This window comes from Panthera uncia, chromosome B4 (assembly GCF_023721935.1).
Source record: "Panthera uncia isolate 11264 chromosome B4, Puncia_PCG_1.0, whole genome shotgun sequence".
In the NCBI taxonomy this organism is placed as follows: Eukaryota; Metazoa; Chordata; class Mammalia; order Carnivora; family Felidae; genus Panthera; species Panthera uncia.
The window spans coordinates 119,653,474-119,676,625 of NC_064809.1; the positions used below are offsets into that span (position 1 = coordinate 119,653,474).

Genomic DNA, 23,152 nt, shown 5'->3' on the forward strand with positions numbered 1-23,152 from the left:
ACACATTTGAATTCAGGAATTTTTATACTAAAATATTTCTCTGTGAACAAGTCCCATCTCACCAAACAGAGAGATTTTGTTACTGTTTGTGTATTTTAAAAGCAAGAAAGCCTTGTATTACACAGTACTCCATTGGGTATTTTATATATCTGTGTACTTTTTTATTCCATTCCCCCTCTCATTTTTGTGTTCCTCAAAATATCTAGGACAGCATTTTTGCATGCTTGCATATACTTACGAATATAGCTTAGTGGTTAAAAACTTGGGTTCTGTAGCTAGACTTCCTGGGTTCAAATCTTGTTCTGCAACCTTCAGCTGTTACCTTTGCAATTCACTCAAAGCTCCCATACCTCAGTTTTTTCATCTATAAACAGGAGTTACATTAAATGTTTGTGAATTAAGTGAAATAACACACATAAAGCACTTAAAATAGTGACTGGCACATAGTAAATTCTTAATAAGTGTTAGCTATTATTTTTAACAAGAATTTATCAAGCACCTATTACACCAATATTGTGCTATAAATGCTGTAGGTACCACAATGAACCAGACAGGCATATTTATTACTCAGGTAATACACAGGTCATCATAATACAGTACAAAAACTACTATGATGGAATTGTGTAGGGTGCTGCAGTTGCTTAATGGAAGACACCTTACCCAGACTAAAAAAATCAGTAAAGTTTTTTTGGACCAAATTATGTCTAAGCCAGAGAGCTGAAGGATGGGTAGGAGCTGCCATGTGATAGTGAATGGATTAGAGGAATAGAGTTTCAAGTGGACAGATTATCCAGAGGACCCATTATGAGAAAGTCACACAAGGGAAAAAGAGCATGGCACTTCTAAGGCCTTAAGGAGGCTTAGTTAAATATACTATACAGTTTGGGGTGGGAGTGGTGCACAAAGTCACTTAATTCTGAATACAGGTCATCGAATCACGTAAGTCATCAAACAGACATAAGAGGAGAGTGTCATGTTCTGATTTTAGTTTTTTAAAGATCCTTCTTTATATATATTTAAATATATTTATATTTAATCATTTATATATTTAATGCATAAATATATATATTTAAGATATATATTTATAATTTTCTCCCTCAAAAATAAAATAAAACGTTAAAAAAACAACAACTACAAACTTCCCTCTGAGCACTGCTTTAGCTGCCTCTTATAAGTTTTTGTATGTTGTGTCTTCATTCTCAAGATATTTTAAGGGGCGCCTGGGTGGCGCAGTCGGTTAAGCGTCCGACTTCGGCCGGGTCACGATCTCGCGGTCCGTGAGTTCGAGCCCCGCGTCAGGCTCTGGGCTGATGGCTCGGAGCCTGGAGCCTGTTTCCAATTCTGTGTCTCCCTCTCTCTCTGCCCCTCCCCCGTTCATGCTCTGTCTCTCTCTCTGTCCCAAAAATAAATAAAAAACGTTGAAAAAAAAAAATTAAAAAAAAAAAGATATTTTATAATGTTGGGGATTACTATATACATTTGTAATTTATCAGATTCCATCTTTGATCCATAGGTTGGTGTTTAATGTCCATGTATTTATGAAGTTTGTGTTTCCAAATTTTCTACTGTTATTGATTTCTCATTTTATTTTATTGTGATCAGAGAACATATTTTGCATTATTTCTGTCATCTTAAATGTACTGAGTTTTGTTTTATGGCCTGGTATATGACCTCCTGGAGAATGTTCTTTGTGCATTTGAGAAGATTGTGTATTTTGCTGCTGGTGCGTAGTGTGGTCTATATGCCTATTATGTAGCTGGTTTACAGTGTTGTTCAAGTCTCCTATATCCTTGTGGCTTTTCTGTCTAGTTGCTCTATCCACAATTGAAAGTTGAGTATTGAAGTTTTCAACTATTATTGTTGAATTGTCTACTTTTGCCCTCACTTCTGTCAGTTTTTGTTTCATGTATTTTGGTGCTCTGTTGTTAGGTACATATATGTTTATAATGGATGTTTTTTCCTCATTGATTGATTTATTATAAAATGTTTTCATTCATTTCTGGTAACATTTTTTATTTTAAGATCTATTTGTATCGCTACTTTAACTTTCTTGTGGTTGCTTTTTGCATTATTTCTTTATCCATATTTTTACTTTGAGTTTGTTCGTATTTTGAGTTTGAAGTATATGTCCTCTAGACAGCATATATCAGATCTCATTTTTTATCTAGTCTGACAATCTCTGCCTTTTAATCAGATTATTTAAACCATTCAAATGTAATGTTATCATTGATATAGTTGGAATTATGTCTGCCATTTTACTTTTTGTTTTCTATATGTCTCATGTCTTTTTTGTTCTTCTATCCCTCTTTTACTGCTTTCTTTGGTATTAAGTGAATATTTTCCAATGTAGCATTTTATTTTCTTTAATGATTTTTTTCACTGTACTTTTTGAGTTATTTCCTTAGTGATTGCTCTAGGGATTACTATATATGTTATAATTTATCAGAATCAGCTTGAGATTTATACTAACTTAATTACAGTGAAATATAGAAATGTTATTTCTCTATACCTCTATTTCCTGCCTTCCTTTTATGTGGCATTATTGTTATGCATATTACATCTATAAATGTTACAAACCCAGCAACACATTGTTATAATTATTGCTCTATATACTTTTATGTTTTTTAAAGAAGCTGAGAAAAGAAACAACAGCAAGTATATATACTCTCATGTAAGAGAGAACAAGTACATTTTTGTGTAGTATATATATATATATATAAAGTTTATATATATATATATATCTCAATATATTTTACATATCAATTTTATAGATCAATAAAAAGGCTACTATAACAAAAGATATATATATGTATATATATAAATATGTATATATATAAATATATATGTATATATAAATATATATGTATATATAAAAATATATATGTGTATATATATAAATATATATGTATATATAAAAATATATATGTATATATATATAAATATATATATGTATATATATATAAATATATATATATGTATGTATATGTATATATATCTTGTGTAGCCTTTTTATTGATCATTTCTGTTCTCTTCATTTGTTTCCATGGATCTGAGTTACCACTGGGCATCATTTCCTTAGCCAAATACCACTGTACTCCCACTCATCTCCTTTGTTCTGTTATTGGGAAATCTATTACATTTCCATGTGTTATAGGCTCAACAATACATTGTACACATGTTGTTTTTAAAACCAGTTAAGAGAAGAATGGAGAAGAAATATGCTGTCTTTTATAATTACAGAGTTAGCTTTACTGGTGCTTTTTGTTTTTTTCATATAGATTGGGATAATTGTCAGGAGCCACTTGCTTACAGCCTGCATTTCTTTTAGTACTTCTTATAAGGTGGGTCTGCTAGCAAATAACAAATACAAAATTCTGTTTTTATTTATTGAGAAATGTCTTTATTTTGCCTTATTTTTGTTTAATATGATACTTTGTCGATAGTTTGTTTTACATGTGCACTTTGAATATGTTATCCCACTGCTTTCTAGCCTCAATAGATTCTGCTGAGAAGTTAGGTATGAATCTTACTGTAGTTCCCTTGCAAGTGATGAGTTATTTTTCATTTGCTGCTTTCAAAATTTTCTCTTAATTTTTGACTTTCAGCATTTCTACCAGTATGTATATGTTTGTGGATCTTTTTGTATTTATCCCACTTGGAGTTCATTGAACTTCTTGAACGTGTAGATCAATGTTTTCAATAAACTTGGGACTTTTTCAGCTACTATTTTTTTCAATATTTTTTTCTGCTTTTCTTTCTCTTTTGTTTTTTGGATTCTTCTGTTACATTTGTTTTGGTTTGTTCAATGGTGTTCCATATTTCTCTGAGGCTGTGTTTGTTTTTTCCATCCTCTCTCTATGTTCTTTGAATTGCAAAATCACTATTAATCTTTCTTTACATTTACTGATTCTTTCTTCCAATTCAAATCCTCTATTAAGCCCCTTTGATGAAATTTTTATTTTATTTATTGTGCTTTTCAAGACCAGAATTTTCATTTAAAAATAACTTGTATCTCCTTATTGATAGTTTCTCTTTGTTATGACAATGTTACCATGCCTTCCTTTACTTTGTAATCATAGTAATTATCATTTTGAAAATATTTATAATGGTTATTTGGGTTCTTTTTTTTTTCAGGGTATGAGTCATTCCTGTTTCTTTGCTTATCTCATTTGTATGTGTGTGTGTGTGTGTGTGTGTGTGTGTGTGTAAACTGAACATTTTAGATAATTTATTGTAACAATTCTGAGTACTAGTTCCCACCCTCTAGAGCTTATTATTATTTGCTTATTTGTTTATTGACTGACTGTATTATTTTAGTGAAGTCTGTTTCTACCCCTGCAGTTTGAAGCCTCTGATGTTGCTCCTCATGGGGGAAACTTGGGTATGCCCACACTTCCTTGGAAAGACAACAGATGTGGCAGGGCTTTCTTTGTCTTTGTAAATTTCTCTGGTCACAGCCAGCTGTTAAGCTCTACTAATTGCTACCTGATTGCTCTATTGCCTTTGACAATGCCTTGGGACACAGATTGCCTTACAAACTGATCCAATAAAATTTGGTCTTTTTTGAAAGAATAGTTTCTGAGGTCAGTGTTTGATACATCTCCTGACACCACGAAGGACCCTCCCAGTTGTCTCTTTTCCTGTTTCTCTTCAGCAAACCCATCCCGCTTATAATTTAACCTGTATCTTCAGTGAATATCAATTTCATCCCAGTTGTCTTTCACTACACCTTGATTGTTTTTGAGTATCTTTAGGCTTGAACTTCTTCATCCTCTGTTGAAAATGAAGTCAGTTCCTCTGGGGAGAGATTATGAGTCTGCTGTCTTATAGTCTGCTTCTCCCTTTGGGCAAAATCTCAGAGACACAGGTTTAGACCTGTGGCCAGGAACAATGGCACGCTTCTCTGAGTGACACTCCCATTTTAGGAGCTAAGCACTTAGTGGGGAGGGGCTGCAGCCCCAGGTCTCCTTGACTTTCCTCTTCTGGTGTGGGACCTCCACATTAAAAGCTAGGGAAAGGGCAACTGGGGTCCCAGTATTCTCAGTGGTCTTGAGGTAAAAACCTCCATGTCATGAATGGGGCCTGGACAGAAGAAGGGAGACCCCAGCTCTTAATCAGAGTTTGGAAAAGGTGGCAGATCTTTTATCTTCAAGGAGACATATCTATTTTCTGGCCTCAGAATCAAGGTAGAGTAGGCAGGACTGGTCTATAAAGTGAATAAGCTCTCTGGGGGGGGCGGTTCTTAGACTCAGGAAGTGGGATCTCTAGAGGACAGGTACTAAACTTTCTGCTAATCTGGGTAACTGTGTCTTAGTGTTACACTGGAGCTTCTATCTAGGATGACCAAGACTATCCCACTCTCTTCCTCCAATAGGTACCTCTCTTTTAATAATCACAAGTAGATTATTGTTCACATCCCAAACTTGGAAGGGCAATGCCAGTTGTAAAAGGTTGCTCTATCCTCTTGATTTTCATAATTTCCTACCTGCTTACTACTAGCACCCTTGTATCTTAAGCTGGAAGACTGGCTGATATGCGTATCTCCTTACCTATTTTCTAGTTTATTTCTATCTTTTATTTCATGCGGATTCTGATTGTGTTAAAATGAAATTCCTTGTCCTATTAGGTTGTCTCATTAAAAGATGTGGAGTTCAGAACTGCCATCCCATAGAGCTCTTCCCATCTATCCCTAGTCCCTATTGAATAACACTGCAGAAAACGGTAGCAGTACTAATTGGGGAGGGAGTAAAACATGCCAGGTGGCCTTGGAAAGCAACTCTGAGTCAACCAAGACTCTCCAACTCAAGCTTCAGAGGGTAAAAACCTGGCTGGGTAGATGGGTTTGTTTTAGTATATTTTTGTTCACATGCTTCCGTAATTGTTTATAGATTTTACTTGCCATTTGGTTGGTAGAATTTTTCATACAATTCAGATCAGAGATGAATAGTGCTTGTTTCTAGGGCTATTGAAATTTTGCATTCCTCATTGGATTTTCATTAGTGTGTCTATGGTAGGGGAAGGGTGTGAAAAAAATTAGAGATTGCTAGTTTTCTACCATAATGACTATACAGTCTATATTTGGTTACTCTTTTAAGGCAGAGATGATAATATTCCCCCCAAATTCTCAGGAGTATTTTTTGTTAAGTTTTTACTGTTTATTTATGTTTGAGAGAGGGAGAGAGAGAGAGAGAGAGAGACAGAGAGAGAGAGAGAGAGAGAGACAGAGAGAGACGGAGAGAGCAGGGGAGGGACAGAGAGAGGGGGAGACAGAATCTGAAGCAGGCTCCTGGCTCTGAGCTGTCAGCACAGAGCCTGACGTGGGGCTCGAACTCACGGACCATGAGATCATGACCTGAGCTGAAGTGGGATACTTAACTGACTGAGCCACCAGGTGCCCCTCAGGAGTCTTATAGTTGGGTTGAGTCATGTGGCTAATTATGGGTAGAAATGACATGTGTCACTTCTGAGAAATGAATGTCAGAAGAGGCCTCGTGAAAATCTCCAACTCGCTTATCTTTTCCCTGTTGAGCAAGAAGGCCATATGATAGAGTCTCCATTATATAATGGATTCCTGGAACAAAGGCCCCTTTGACCCAAGTGATGGGAGCTCCCTTTCATGTAGTGTGGGTCATAATAAAGTGTTTTTGTTTTTGTACAAGCCAATGAGACTTTTGGGGTAGTGTGTTACTGCAGTAACTTTTTCTGAGTAAAATGTCTTCATTTAAAAACTTAGTTTCCATCAAGAAGTTGATGGCAAAATAAAAATCCAGATGGCCTGGTGACTTTACATTCAAAATTAAATATGTTGGATGTCTTTATTAATTGAAGAAATGAATGGAGATGGCAGACAGTTTATTCTTAATGGGACAGGATAGTGGTTTCTAAACATGATCCCTGCTGTATGCTAGCCTTCTTTTTTAACAAATAGTTAAATAGTAGTGAGGTAAGTATGTTTATCAGAGTTTATTCTCCAAGTATACAAGGGCGTCTTGGCTTAAAGTCATAGGATTCTTTTACTTGAAAATGTTTGAGTTATTCCTTTAACTTTACTGTCTAGTGGTTATTATTTATTGACATCTCCCTATTATGTCTAGTCAGTGTGTAATGAGAGATTGCATGGATCATCACAGGTATTAACCAAAATCTTTTTGCTCGTCTCTCCATTTTTTTTTTTTTCATTTACCTTTTGGTGTTTATTCTGCTTTTTTTTTTTTAATTTTTTTCAACGTTTTTTATTTATTTTTGGGACAGAGAGAGACAGAGCATGAACGGGGGAGGGGCAGAGAGAGAGGGAGACACAGAATCGGAAACAGGCTCCAGGCTCCGAGCCATCAGCCCAGAGCCCGACGCGGGGCTTGAACTCACGGACCGACGCGGGGCTTGAACTCACGGACCGCGAGATCGTGACCTGGCTGAAGTCGGACGCTTAACCGACTGCGCCACCCAGGCGCCCCTCTGCTTTTAGCACCTCAACCAGAAGACTGGAAGAGAAAAGAGAGGAAATTAAACTCTTTTCCTATATACTAATAGACTAATAGTTCTGATTTTTAAAGGGTACCTCAGGGTGTTGTTTCATATATTTATGACTTTCAGGAATATGTGTTTGTGTGTGTGTGTGTGTGTGTGTGTGAGAGAGAGAGAGAGAGAGAGAGAGAGAGAGAGAGAGAATGGATTAAATGTTAGTTTTAAAGGTATCCAAATTCTCTGATTCTAGAAATTTAGGGTTGCCTGTATATGCATCAGAGTTGTGGTCCTTTACTGACTGAAAATTTCCTGCATATTAACAGAAAATTCTTTATTTTCAAGTGGCATATTGACTTTCTGTGCTAATTTAAGACAACTTGAAAATGTTGCTAGAGGAATATCTTTTCTAAGACAAATTAAATGTGTAAGTTTACACCTGTGGCAAATAAAATACAATTACTTTTTTCTTTTGAACTTAGTTATAATCAACTTTAAATATATTAGGCACCTGCCCCCCCTTTTTTTAAAATAAAAATTCATTCTTTTCAGTATGTGGTTTAAATGATGGAAACATAGCTGTTTCTCAGCAATTCCTTCAAAACTTGGGGCTTCTGTATTTAAAGGGATTCTAGAGGTCAATCCAGGGATTATGGTATAGACAGTATCCCTATACTAATTCAGGATTTTTCTTATTCAGTGAGACATGTTTTCTGAGATGGAAGATGGAAGATTCCATGTAATAAAGGTGAATATAAAATTTTATTCATTTATCTTTAAAAAGTCTATGGAAAAAGTTTATCTGTGAAAGGTATAAAATGAATTCAATGAAAAAAAAAAGAACTTGAATGGATGAATCTCAATAGCATAATGTTGAATGAAACAGGAATATAGAGATTATGGTTCCATTTATAAAATATTTTTATTATTATTACTTTTAATGCTTATTTATTTTTGAGAGAGAGAGAGACAGAGTGTGAGCAGAGGAGGGGCAGAGAGGGAGGGAGACACAAAAACTGAAGCAGGCTCCAGGCTCTGAGCTGTCAGCACAGAGCCATGAGGGGCTAAAACCCACAAACTGTAAGTTCATGACCTGAGCTGAAGTCTGGTGCTTAACTGACTGAGCCACCCAGGCGCCCCTATAAAATATTTTTTGAAACAAAATTGGACAATATATCGTTTAGTGATACATGGTTGGTAAAAGAATGATGAGAAAAACACAGAAATGATGAACACAAAATATAGACTAGTGGTTACTTTGGGTAAGTGGCAAGAGGGCTGCAGTTAGATGTGTATGAAGGCTTGTATACCACTTTTAATTCCATATTTCTAAAGTTGAGTGGCGGCTACATGGATGCTCATTTTCTTTCTAGTTTTTAAATTTTTACATATGTTTTCTCCACTCTTTTGGAACTATGCTATATTTTAACCACAAAATAAAAGTGACAGTGAGTTTAATATGAATTGATATGATTTACTCAAAAAAGTTAGTTGTTCTTGTACATGGTATTATAAGAAGTTTGGAATTGACAAAATTGAGGCTATTGCTTTATCTAGTCCTGATCATCAGATTCTTTAGTATGTTGTTCAATTCTATGCATCACATTTTAAGAGCGATATAGATGAATTAGAGTGTCTCCAGTGAACAGTGATGAGGCTGGTGATGATTCTTAACTCTGCCACATGTGTGATAATTGAATAAAGAACCAAGAAGAGCACAATGGAAGAAGAGAAAAAAATGATCTATTGGGACATGTCCATATATTTGAAAGGAAGGCATGAGAATGAGAACTTCATACTACATACTTCAAAGCATAGAATTAAAATTAATAGGTGGATAATATTAAGAAATAGGTTTTGTCTTAATACAACCAAGAATTTTCTAATAATTATATTTATCCAACGAGTTGCCTTGAGAAATAGTGAGTTTCCCACTGGTGGAGGTGTTCTGGCACAGATTGGATGACTTGCTGATGAAATATTATCAGGAGGTGGCCCTCAAAATCCCTCTGGACTCTAAGATTCTTAGAAGGTTTCCAGAAGTCTCTAGTCAACCTATAGTTGATATTCAGTGTCTCCTACTTGAGTGGCATCATAGCTTAGTGACTAAGAGCACAGACTCTGGAACCAGATTTCTGGTTGAATCCTGGCTTTGCCAATTAGCACCTGTGTAATCCAGAAAGAACCTTAAGAGGATAATCTATCCCCTTTTCTTACTCTTGGACTTAGGTACCTTGTCTGTCAAGTGACCTGGTCTTCAAGGTATTGCTGCAACATCTGTACCGCTATTATATGGCTCATCCAGTCATAACTATTAGGAGGTAGACTATTAAAACTTAATGATGGTGAGCTAGGAATCTGTCTTTTGCAGTTTATATGCAGTAGTGGAAGGGGCTAATCTATCTCAATCAAAAAGTACCTATTTACCTTGGAAGCTTAAATTTTAGATGCCATGTCCTGCCTTTGAAAGAGCAACTTTCAGGAAAAGGGATGTTAAGCTGATATTCTGGAGGCCATAGTATGTTTTCTGGTCATACATAGAAGGCAATTACTAGATTCAGGTTTTCTAAAATAGTGTGGTAATAGAAGAAACACGAAGTGACAATTACTACATTTAGGGTTTTTTTTTAAGTTTTTATTTTTATTTTTATTTATTTTGAGAGAAAGAAAGAGCATGAGTAGGGGGAGGACAAAGAGAGAGAGGAAGAGAGAATCCCAAGCAATGCAAAGTCCCACACGGGGCTGAACTCATGAACCTTGAGATCATGACCTGAGCCAAAGTTAGGCACTTAATCAACTGAGCCAGGTGCCCCTAAATTTAGGTTTTTAATGGGAAAAAAGAAAAAAAAAGGAGAGGAAATGAGGACAGATAAAAGGAAGTTATTTCTTTTTATACTTGATTTACATGAGTACATCTCCTACCAATGATTAGTTGTAGTTGAGAAGGGATCAGAGACAGCAAAATGCAAACCCATGGGGAATAGAGTATATAGAATATATCTAGGCAGTGGTAAGACTTGGACCTGGAGTTATTATCTAACATCCATCCACATGAGCCTTGAGAAATATGCTCTGGATATTGGAGCATGGAGCCATACCTATTCTATAAATTCTCATGAATGGTCTAAGTATTGTGCTACCTCTGTACAAAGAAGAGAAAAGGCAGAGAGTTGTTAGCTCTGAGTGGTTCTGGGTGACTCTAGAGATAGCATGAGTGTGCTTATCAGAGCTTTGTGGGTTTGGTATAACTTAGTATATCAGTCAGGATAGGCTGGGTAATGTTGCTGTAACAAAGCACTACCAAATCTTGATGACTTACAACCTCAGAGATATATATTTTTTTCTTATACAAAATGCTTTCCCTGGCCTCTGTCCCCCCTCCTTCACAATCCATTAGGGGTGGAGGAGTAGGCTTTCTATGTTTTCCTGTCTTGTTGGTACTTCCTTTGAGTCACAATAATCTCCTTGATGCAGTGAGGGGGAGGGTGGAATTCTCTGGGCATATAATAGTTAAATGACTGTCAAGCAACAAGAGTAATAGAAAAACAACAAAAAAGAACACTGGTTTAATATTTGCAAAATAGCAACTCCACTAAATTTGAACAAGGCTGAAATTTTATAAATATAAATATGAAAATTTTTAGAAAAAATGCTGATTAATTGGATATAGAGAGAAATAAAGGCTGATTGCTGGAGTTGTGGCATATCTAGCCAGTTGGTGGATGGTAATACCATTCAATGAAATGAGCATGGCTGAGAGATACGTAAGGATTTGAGGGAGAAAGCCAAGAGTTCTGTTAATACATTTTGGCTGAAGAAGGTACAATTATGGGTAGTTATTTTTTTATCCTTTTTTTTAGTCTGGAGAATTTTTTTTAAGTTTATTTATTTTGGTGGGGGAGAGGAAGAAAGAGAGGGGGAGAGAGAATCCTAAGCAGTCTCCACACTGTCAGCACAGAGCCTGACATGGGGCTTGATCTCAGGAACCATGAGATCATGACCTGAGCCAAGATCAAGAGTCGGACCCTTAACCTATTGAGCTACCCAGGCACCCTGGTCTTTTTAAAGAATGCTTTAATAGTAAAAATAATTTAATGACCAAAGAAAATATGTGGGTAACATTCTGAATTCTGCATCTGGGACATCTGCTGGTTTTAAGGCTCCATTCCAGCCTGGGTTGGACCCAGTCTGAGAAGGAGGAATGTTGCTGGAGGAGCCTAAGATGAGCTTCCTGTGGTTTTCTAGATGCTTCTTGCTGAGTGGAAAGGAAGGGTTTATGGCTCAGGTTGCCAGGATAGTGCTAAATACCTCCATTTGTTGCAGGGTGGCTTGATGGATGCTTTTGAAAAATTTTTTAATGTTTCTCAGCTTGGAAATTGTTTCCAATTTCCATCTTTTTCATGGGAATTTATTGAACATAAGTAAGTTAAATGTTTTTCTCATTAACTAGAGGACTTAATCATGTACCATGACAAAAGAAAGAAAGACAGAAAAGATTCACAATTCCCAAGAGTGGGCAGTTCCTTTGAAGGGGTAGATTATTCATGGAAGCTGTTTGTTTGGTCTGGGTTTTCTCTGAGTTTATTGTTCTCCTAACTTTGGGGTTCAGTTGATACCTTGAGTATTTTTGACTACCTTCCTCAACCTGTCACTCTTTCTAGAGCTTGTGCTCTGAATACAGGGATATCCAAGGGGGCTTGTGTGACCTCCAACAAGTGCCTTTTGCCTCTCGACTCCTTTTTAGAAAGGTAAATTCTCTAACAAGGGAAAATGACATTATATAAGGATAGCCTGTGTACAATGTAGGCCAACCCAGTTAACTCAAGTCATGGTGATTCATGCTTTGTTGTTTGTTTGTTTCAACTGTTGCTGTTGAAAGCTCTTATAGAAGAATTTAGTTATTTTCCTACTTTAGTAAATAGATTGGTGTTTTCTATGGCAAATGATAATTGTGCTTGTGTTGCAATGTAAATATGTAAACCGTAGGCAATAAAGAGTGATAGGACATACACAATACAATTTTTAGATGTCTCTTCCATAAACTATTAATTTCTTTATTCCTAAATGCTTCTTATATATTGGTATTTGATTATTAAAAATTTTTTTTCACATTTATTTATTTTTGAGAGACAGAGAACAAGTGGTGGTGGGCAGAGAGAATGAGACACAGAATCTGAAGCAGTCTCTAGGTCCTGAGCTGTCAGCACAGAGCCTGATGCGGGGCTTGAACTCCCAAACTGTGAGATCATGACCTGAGCTGAAGTCGGACGCTTAACCGACTGATCCACCCAGGTGCCCTTCAATTGGGTTATTTTTACGAAGGCTAGGGAATGTTAAGATCAAGTGCCTGAACTTGCTTATAAACTAGAAGGAAAGAAGACATGCAGTTGGGAAAATAGTTACCAATACCTGGCAAAATATGACAAATGCTATGTGAGTCAAGCAGAAAGAAAAGGCTATAGGAGTTCAGTAAGGGTATATAGTCCCTATGCACAGCATGATCTGAGGAAGCTTCTTGGAAGAAATGGAATTAGAGTTGAGATTTGAAGTCTGGATTAGTGGAATGGACAGTGGGGAGAAAGTTTTCAGGGAGGGAAGAAAAAAAGACATTGAGATGAAAAAGTATAATACATGTTTGAGTGGGTCAGGGCAGCATTGAATGAACAGGCCAATTCGTTTGGAGCAGAAACCATCCCACCCCTACCACTAATCCTATTAATTGAAGGGTTCATTGAGTTGAAGTAGAGTAAAGTCTGGTTCCTTACCCTTCTAAATTTGAATCAGTTTCCTTATTTGTAAAATGGAGTTAATCATACTGAACAGCCATGGATGCTATAAGGCTTAAATGAGATAGAAAGCTAAAAGGAAGGTACTAAGTTGGGTTTCTCACACTGTATCATCCCTCTTCACTCAGGTCCTTGAGTTCAGCTTAATTCCAGTGCCATTATACCATAAAGAAATCTCTTACTCCCTCTTATAGATCATTTTAATTCTACTATTATTACATTTCTTTAGACCAGTTTCTAGTCATTTTCTGGTTTAGGAGAATTTTCTTGGCATAAGCCATCTGTATGTGAAAGGATACCAATGTCACATTTAAGAGGTTTGAATAAACAATTCATCACTAACTAGTGCAGGGTGGCTAGAGCATAGCAAGCTAAAAGGGAGTAGTTGGAGATAAGAAAGCATTCTTTTCTTTTTGTAGTTAAATCAACATCTTCCATGACATAAATTTCGGTGTAAACAATAAGCAAAATATATGCCACTGCTCTAAGGAATTTAATTTAAAACTGACTGCTGTTACATTTGATCCATACAGGAAGATGACTCAAGTCTGGGAAGAAGAAGCACTGTACTATGTCTAATCTCCATGCCATATTAGAATGTTTACACCAGCTTGAGTGGTTGTGATGGGGTCGTCTACATAATTTGGTTCTTGTCCTTGTGACTCACTGTTTCTGCTGTGGGGTTAACTCCCTGCAGTGGAAAAGAGAGGAATTACTTGCCAGACCATATGGAGTAGAAAACAGCAGATTGACTGAGGTTTTAGTAGAAACAGAGAGTATATAAACTTAAGCCTCCCGGAGGATAACCTTGGAAAACTTTTAAATAGCATCCTCATAGAGGTGTCTAATTTTCAAGATCTGTCTTGAAACCTTAAGATTCCAAAGTTAGTTTATGGAAAAAGATTGAGAGAGGATAAATGCTACAAGGTATGCAATTTCATTGCCTTTGCTGAAGTTTCCACTTTGGAGAATCTAGAAAAAAGAATGCCTTCCTTTGATTTGCTGTAATTCTGCCTTGGCTAGGGGCTATGACCATGACCATGTGTGTATAGGAGATTCTTGGACTTCAGCTCTGTAAACTTGAGTTTCTGTGGCCCAACATAGAAGCTAACATTAAGGAGTGTGAATGAGCCAATGAAACTGGAAAACTGGAAATGCATGTTTCCACGTGGGATTAGTGACTACTCTTCCTGGTTTCTGACCCCTACTAGCCATGGATTTGTTGACTAATGTTGGCCTTAAATCCACAGTGCACCTGGATTATACTTGGAACTGTTATAGAAAAATGTAGCTTCTTTCTCTCACTCATTCGTCATAATTATTGAGCAACTTCTGTGTACCAGCTGTGTGTTAAATGATAGGGATAGAAAAATTAACAGGATACCATCTTGTGGGAATGAATAGTCTAATGGAGAGAAGTGTATGTAAATAGTTATAGAGCAATGTGATAAGTGTTATGTAAAGGAATTTATAGTGAGCTATGTTAGCAAAGAGGAGAAAGCATTTAAATCTGCTGATGTTCGGAGGGACAGGTCACAGAAGTCTCTGTAGAAGAGCTAACCCTATAGTAGGTCTTGTAGGATGAGTAGGGGCAGGCAAGTTCTGAAGGCAAAGGGAAGAGTATGGGCCCACGGGTATGGGTTGGAGGAGAATGATGGAAGTTAGATTATTAAATACCCTAGCCCTCACTTCTTTTAATTCCTGTAGGATAAATAAACCGATTCTAAATGAGGCAGAAATATCATCCAAGACATCTTCATTTCTAAAAAATGTTCATTTCAAAAAAGTGTTCTAAAAAATGTTTATTTACTTTTGAGGGAGAGAGAGGGAGGGGAGAAAGTGAGCAGGGTAGGGGCAGAGAGAAAGGGAGAGAGAGAGAATCTCAAGCAGACTCCATGCTGTCAGCACAGAGACCCATGCAGGGCTCCAACCCATGAACTGCGAGATCATGACCTAAGCTGAAATCAGGAGTGGGATGCTTAACTGACTGAGCTGCCCAGGCGCCCCATCAGAGAGATCTTCAAATTAATTGGCTGATAGGTCCCAAAAGTTAAAGAAGAGGGATGAGAAAGGAGAAACAGACTTTAAATTAGAACACAAATGAGCAAAAGTAGGAGTTAGGGAGTCCTGACAAAAAACCTGGCATACTTGGAAGAGTTGAACAGACTTATAAGGGGACTATTTCAGGTCCAAGTTCAGGGAACCAACAAAGGATAGTGAGATAGTAGATAGTGACTAGCAACAGCAGGAAGCTGTTACTACTTTGGGGCCTGAAAGGGCAAGGGGAGGAAATGGTGTTATTGCAGCCCAGTGAAAGCTAAAGCCATGAAGGAGGAGACACAGGGATTCAAGACCAGTTGCTGTGGAGAAACACAGCTTCCGTCAAAATGATTGAGAGGCAAGGAGGGAGCAGGGAATGAATACCTCAAATTCAGCTTCCTCTACCCTTTGATAATGGCCAAATCGATGGCAGCCAGAGGACAAGGGAGCCCTGATGACAAATTCTGTAAGAGATCAGCCCTTAGGTTGCTTCCAAGCCCCCAATACCAGTGTATGTGATAATTTATATAATAATATATAATAATAAAGTTGTCCCAATGACACATCATTAGATCCCATTGCCCCTGGCTGGAACCAGGCTATGAGTTCTCAGACTCCTACAATACACTCTCTGTTGCTGCTATTAAAGCCTTAATCTCATTATTCTTCAGAGTCTAACTACTACATGTCAATGTCCCCATTAGTTTGTTATATCTTATAGAGAATGCTTGTGTGGTACCATCCAGAGACCCAGCTCCCCTTCGGGATCAAGTCATTCATTTTGCTAGATGCTGGGAATATTGGCTGTTGACTGCTCATAGCTGAGTGAGTCCCTCCTTGGGAACTGTCCTCACCTATGATTTCTTCTTTATTTTGAAATATATTTTTGCTGAGTATATAATTCTGTTAACTGTTTTGTTTCTTTCATTACTTTAAAGATGTCCCATCATCTCCTGGATTGTATAGCTTGATGAAAAGTCTGCTATAATCTCTTCTTCTTTTATAAGAAACGTTTCTTTTCTCTTTCTCTAATTCAATATTTTTCTCTTTATATTTGAATTTCAGCAGTTCGGTTATCTTTCTTTTTTTAAAAAAGTTTTTATTTATTTAAGTAATCCGTACACTCAATGTGGGGCTCACATTCATGACCCTGAGATCAAGAGTCACACACTCTTCTGACTGAGCCAGCCAGGTGCCCCCTGAATTTCAGTAGTTTGACTACTGTTTTCATAGCTGTAGTTTTTTATTTGTATTTATCTTGTTGAAGTTTTCTGGGATTCTTTGATTTTGTTTCTTTTTTTGTTTTTGTTTTTGTTTTTGTTTTGTTTTTTTTGCCTTAATTTCAGAAAATTCTCAACCATTACCTCTATTTAATCTGTTTTTTTTTTTCTCTCTTCTTATTCTGGGGATTATGTATGGAATTACATGTTAGACTGTGGTTTTCTTCCAAAATTTAGATAATCTATTCTTTTTTTTTCTCCCACTTTCCCCCTTGCTTTTCATTTTGGATAGTTTCTATCTATCATCTATCCATCTTTCTATCTATCTATCAAGTTCATTGATTATTTCCTTGCTGTGTCCAGTCTGCAGATAAACTTGCAAAGGAAAAAAAATAGTGTTTAATATTTCCACCTGTATTAGTTTCCTATTTCTGCTGTAACAAATTAACACTATGGCTTAGAACTATACAACTTTATTATATTAAAGCTCTGAAAGTCAGAAGCCTGAAATGGGTCTCACTTGGCTAAAATCGAGGTGTCAGTAGGCTGTTTTCCTTGTAGAGTCTCTAGAGGAGAATGTTTTTCTTTGCCTTTTCCAGATTCTAGAAATTGTTTGTATTCCTTGACTCATGGCATCTTCCTCCATCTTCAGAGTTAGCAGCATAGCATCTTCAAATCTCTAAATTCCCTGACCCCCTCTTTCACTTAGAACTCTTGTCATTACATTGGACATCTCTAGGTAATCCAGGATAATAACCCCATCTCATGACCCTTAACTTAATCACATCTGTAAAGCCCCTTGGGCATGTAAGGTAACATATTCACAGGTTTAGGGGATGGGGATGTAGACATCTTTGGAGGGGCGTCATTATTCTGCTAACCAGAGCATTTTTTTATGGTTTTTATATTTAGTGGGTAAAGTGGTGGTCCCCAAATGACATGCCCATGTCCAAATCCCTGGAAACTGTGAATATTATTGTCGTTATTCTGCTAACCAAGGCATTTTTTTATGGTTTTTATATTTAGTGGGTTGAATGGTGGTCCCCAAATGACATGCCCATGTCCAAATCCCTGGAACCTGTGAATATTATCCTATTTGGGATGTAGTTAAATTGAGGTTCTTGAGATGAGATTATCCTAGACTACATCAGTGGTTCTTAAATCCAATGTTAAGTATCTTTATAAGAGACAGAAGAAGACACACATACACAGAGAAAAAGACAATGTGGAGATGGAGACAGAGATTGGAGTGATGTGGCTGCAAGTGAAGGAAGCGAAAGAATGTTGATGGCTCCCAGAAGCTAGAAAAAGAAGCAAGGAAGAATTATCTTCTAGAGCTTCCAAAGGTAGTATTGCCCTACTGATACCTTCACTTCAGATTTTAAGCCTCTGGAACTGTGAAAGAATAATTTTCTCTTATTTTGAATCACCCAATGTGTGGTAATTTTTTACAGCACCACTAGGAAATGAGTACATCTCTTTGTTTAATTTCCCCATCTATTCATTCATGTATTATATTTTCTCCACTAGGACCTTTAGCATGCATTATAGTGATTTTAAGGTTCCTGTCTGTTAGTTTCAGTATCTGAGCCAAATCTTGAGTGTGTTTTATCTCTTGACAGCATGTTCTTGATTTTTATGTTCATTACAAATTTTTTTTTTTTCACATAGCAGATAATATATATAAAATAACATTAGAGACTGGAGCCCAGAAACTGGATCTGCCTCTTTTTCTGTTAGGTCATTAATCTTTGAGCAACTGAGGCTACACAGTAGATGATCTGAGTTTGGATTTGCTGTCATTGTTGATGTGTGAAATCTAGGCTGTAGTGAACTCTCGGCTTCAAATTTCTCCAGGGGTGGACTGCTACTACCTTGTTGTTGGTGTGAGGCCTGGAATACTAGAGAAATTTTCTAAATGTTCCTCCTCTGTCCTCAACTTTTAGCATTCCCTAAGTGCCTTTGCCACAAAGAGGATTTCTCTCTACCTTCTTGTTTTTCCTCTAGCCTTAGACTTCTATTGCTTGTTACTCTGTGCAGGGCTCATGATTAGGCTAAGGGTTTTCACTTTTCCTGCTTTGGCCTCAGTCTTTGGCAGACCTTATGCCCCTGAGCCTCACTTGTCAGGCTGTTTGATCATTCCTAACTCTCTGCCAGACAAGCTATCTTTGCCTTCCTCTCAGTGCAGGTAGGTTCCCTGCACTTTCCTCTCTCCTCTGCCTTTTAATGAGTTTACTGCTCCTCCTTGAGCAGTAACAGTCTTCTGCTTTGTTAGGAGTATAGCATCTTGGGTGCAAGCGAGTTCTTAGGCACTTCTTCCTCAGAAGCAGCCAACTTTTGCCTGGGAATAGAGATATGACAGGGTTTCCTGGTCTCTCACTATACCAGATGCATTTTATTTCATGTAAAAACATGGTGATATTTGGGATATGAGCAGGTTCTTTCCACTACCACCAAGAGAAGACAAATTTTGCTTCTTATCAAGGAGATTCTGAGCTGTGGGCAGTAGCAGCATCTCAACATCCTATATTCATGCAGAGCCCAATGTGAGAGGAAATTCTGTAGATATTCTTGTTCTACTTTGAAACCTTAGCAGGCCCTGCACATCTCTGCTACCAAGAGGAGCTTTCCAGTTTCCAACCTGCACCCATTCTTTCATGTGAATATGCAGTGGAGGCCTATTGAGAGTAACTTGTGTGTGGGTGCAGACACCCTTGTGTTTGTGACCTGTAGGGGTTCTACACTTTCACACTAGTCCACACTTGTCCTTTAAGAATGTGACAAAAATTCGCTTGTGTTCTTCTTAGCCGCTCATATCTTCTTTTCTCCTATGTTCCCTACAGGGTAAATCATTGGGTGTCCCATGTTTCTTTTGAGCAGCCTTTTACCCTTTGGAATTTAGTTCACCCGATTACACTGAACCTCATCTCACTGATGAAATCAAGAATGATTATTCTGTAGATTATTTGCTCTTCTCTAAGGCAGTGTGGATTACTTAAGAGTATGGATTATTGAAAGCAAACAGACAAATCCAGAAAACCACATTGTTTCAGGACATTCTGTAAGACAACTGACCCAGCTTCTACAACAAGTCAATGGCATGGAAAAATAAATAAAAGGAGAAAGTACTCAATAGTTAGAAACCTAAGAAATATAACAATACAAGGTAATTTGCAGACTGCGTTTGTCTCTTGTTTCAAACAAACAGTGATGAGATATTTCTTAATTGGGAAATTTTGAATATGGACTAGTTAACTAGATGATACCATGGAATTATTGCTAATTGTGTATGAGAGATAATAATATTATAATTATGTTAAAATGCATTTTTAGAAATACATAATAAAATATATAGATGCAAAGTGATGGTATCTGAGATTTGAATTAAAATCTTGGTAATCTTAGAATTTAAAAAGATTACCTAGCATATGTGAGGAGAATGAATTAAGAAGGTATGAAACTATGTAAGCAGAGAAACTACTCCTATGGTCTACTCCTATGGGGAATGACGGTAGCTTTGACTGAGGGGAACAGCACGTAGTAAGTCCTCAGTAAAGATTTTGTTAAATAAAGCAATGATAATGATATAAGTTTACACACACACACACACACACACACACACACACACTCACTCACTCACTGATTTTTTTAAAACAAATTTAAGAAAGTAGAATGTGTCCCTTTTGAAAATCACATTAACTTCAAATAAAAATTTAATAGGAAAAGAACTCTTAGACTCATGAAGGCTAGAATTGTTCAGGTCATACTCTGTCCAAGAAATCTTTTCCTATTAGCCTATCAGTACCTGGAATTCAAACACTATAGGTATTTGGATTGAAAAACAAAAAGTACAGATTATCAACTTTATCTGTTTGGATGATAGTGATGTTCTTTTGTAGCTTCTACATCCAAAGTGAAAGGAGAACTGCATGTATTGATTTAACAAATATTTATATCAACAAATGTACACCTGAATAGACTAATTGATGTCTCGAACTTGAACGTATACATAATGAAACTTTTGAGTTTCCCCAACTTCTTCCTGTTCCATCCTAAATCTATTTTGATAAATTATACTACTGTCCACCTAGTTGGTCAAGCCAGAAACCCAAGAGTTATCCTTATTTTCTTTCTTTCACACCACACATTCAATCCAAAAGTAATCACTATGATAACTGATTCTATCTCTAAAATAGATATAAAATACATTCACTTATTTCCATTATGGTTATCACTAATGTAATCCAGGCTGTCATTGTCTCTTGCTGAATTTATTTGAAAACTAGCAAACTGGTCTTACAGCTTTTACTTTTGTCCCTTTAGACTACATTATCCACCCAGCTACCAAAGTCAAAATCTAAGTCTAATCACATTCTAAAAGCAGAAGTTAAATCAGAACATGTCACATCTCTGCTTATAATCATTCAATGTCTTCACATTGCCCTCAGAATAAAATCCTAATTCCTTACTGTGGCTTGCAAGGATCTGGATGATCCAGCCTTGCTTACTTCTGCAACTTCATGTTGGGCCATTTTCTTCCTTACTCACTCTTTCTGTTCCTTGAATACATCAAGTTATCTTCCACATGATCTTTGTCCTTGCTGTTCCCTTTGCCTGGAGACTCATTTTTAGAACTTTACAATACTGACTTCTTACCATTGCAGATCTCAGCTTTAATATTGCCTCTACATGTGCCTTTTATGGTCTCATGATGCCATGTCCAAGATAGCTTTATCTCCACCTCCTCAAGCCCTCAGATTTCCTTTATTGGCATCCTATGTGTTTCTTTCATAGCATTCCCTAAATAGATGTTTGTTTATTTGAGGGGTTTTTTTTTTAGTTTGTTTTTTTAGTTTCTCCCTTATTAGTATGTGAGCTTCATGAGAGTTAATTTAGTACTGTATCTCCAGTGTTCAACACAATAGCTAGAACATAGTCAGTAATCAATAAAATTTGTTGAACAGATGAACTAATTTAGCACCATCTATATGTCAAGTCCTAGGCTAAGTGATGGGAATACAGTAGCAAACAAGCGAGAGTAGTTCTTAATCTTCTATAGGTCAATACTTAGTGAAGGAAACAGATATTAACAGTCACAAAATCAACAATTTAACTATAGTTGTGATTGGAGCTATGGAGGGATCACAAACAGGAGAAATTGACTTTAAATTGCCCCTAGGAAGTGATGTCTGAGGTATTTTCCAAGACCTGGTGGGAAGAAACAAGTGAAAAGGGGCAGGGAAAAACAGTCTTAGAAAAAGAATAGCATAAATAAAGGACATGAGGAGGGAAGAAGAGTGGGTGGTTGTTGTTGTTGTTGTTTTTCTTTAGACAGAAGCAGTCCCAGAAGGTTTTTGTGCTACATTCAAAAAAGTTTTCTTTGGCCCCTGCTCTTGGTGCTTTTTGGTCTTAGGGGTTCACAGTTGAGCTGTTGCCTCACTCAGTGCCTCTTATACATTCTCAGACACATATTGTCTTGTACAAAAGGCACAAAGAGACCATCTGCCCTAGCTGAAAAGATTAAGTTGAAATGTTAATGTTTCTTCAGAATTTTAGGGGAAGCTAGGAAAGGAAATAGAATAAGTTTCTTTTCCACATCAGTTTCTCTTCATTTTGACATATATCAAAGACAAAAGTGCCCTTTCTCAAATTTATATTTGTGGACTAAGAATTTAAATGTGTGACATTTAAATGATGAAAATAGAGTTCCGTCTGTTAAGTCAGGAGAGAATCAGTGTAACCTGAAGAAGTCCCCGCTACCCTTGACTCCATGGTGGTCCAGCTGTGAGATGCTGCAAAAGCCACTAGCCTTCTCCGGAATTCTGTTATTTCATTTGCACAATAATATATTTAAATCTGCTAAAGGAGGCCAGAAATTAAACAGATTAAATATAATCACACAATGAAGTATCAGAATACAAAGTAGTGTTTAGAAATTTATCTTAATGCAAAGTGAGTTTGATAAAATAATAATACATTACCTGGAATTTATGTCTAAATTATTGGCTTGCTAATTTTGCTAGAGGAGAGAGAAATGGTTCTTACCATAGTTTACAAAAGACCATAAAAGAAAAGTAGATGTATCATGGGGTACCTGGTTTTTAAAATGATTTATAACAAGATACTATAAATAACTTACATCATTAGATGTGTTTAAAATACTTTATTATAAAGATTTTATCTATACAATACTTTATAGGAACACCTGTTGAGAGGCATTCCCAACTTATGCATGTTTGAGGAAGTACAGCATACCATGAACATACCCTTGAACTCTGTAAACTTTAAAATATAAAATATTATTCAAAAAAGAATTCTAAACTTTAAATCATCTTTATTTATTCCAGCTTTGCTTATTTTGGGGCATATATGCACTATTTTCATCTCTTTCAAAACTGACTCATGTTTTTCATAGTTAACTTTGGTTTATTTTTGCAAGCAGACCATTGACTCAAAGCACTGCATTTACTGATGATAGTGGATCCTTATGAATCTCTTTTAACCCTTGTTGATAGAATGTCCCTTTGGTATAGAGTGCAATGAGGTTTTCTCAGGGTAGACATGAAGAAGGCAGGACGTCTGTCTTTGCTCAGTTTTCTAGCCATCACATCTTATTTGGAAGTAGTCTGCTTCAAGTAGTTAAAT

The 23,152-nt window shown here is 36.7% G+C and overlaps 1 protein-coding gene across 2 annotated transcripts in view; it reads left to right on the forward strand.

Annotated features, from left to right (window-relative positions):
- Nucleotides 1-8,253, forward strand: part of PARPBP (PARP1 binding protein) — a 147,918-nt gene extending 139,665 nt beyond the window's left edge. For both annotated transcript variants that reach the window (XR_007456798.1, XR_007456799.1), the window contains exons 19-20: nucleotides 3,279-3,341; nucleotides 8,162-8,253. The gene's annotated coding sequence lies outside the window, so the exon portion shown is untranslated. The remainder of the gene's footprint in view (nucleotides 1-3,278; nucleotides 3,342-8,161) is intronic.
- The last annotated feature ends 14,899 nt before the right edge of the window (nucleotides 8,254-23,152 follow it).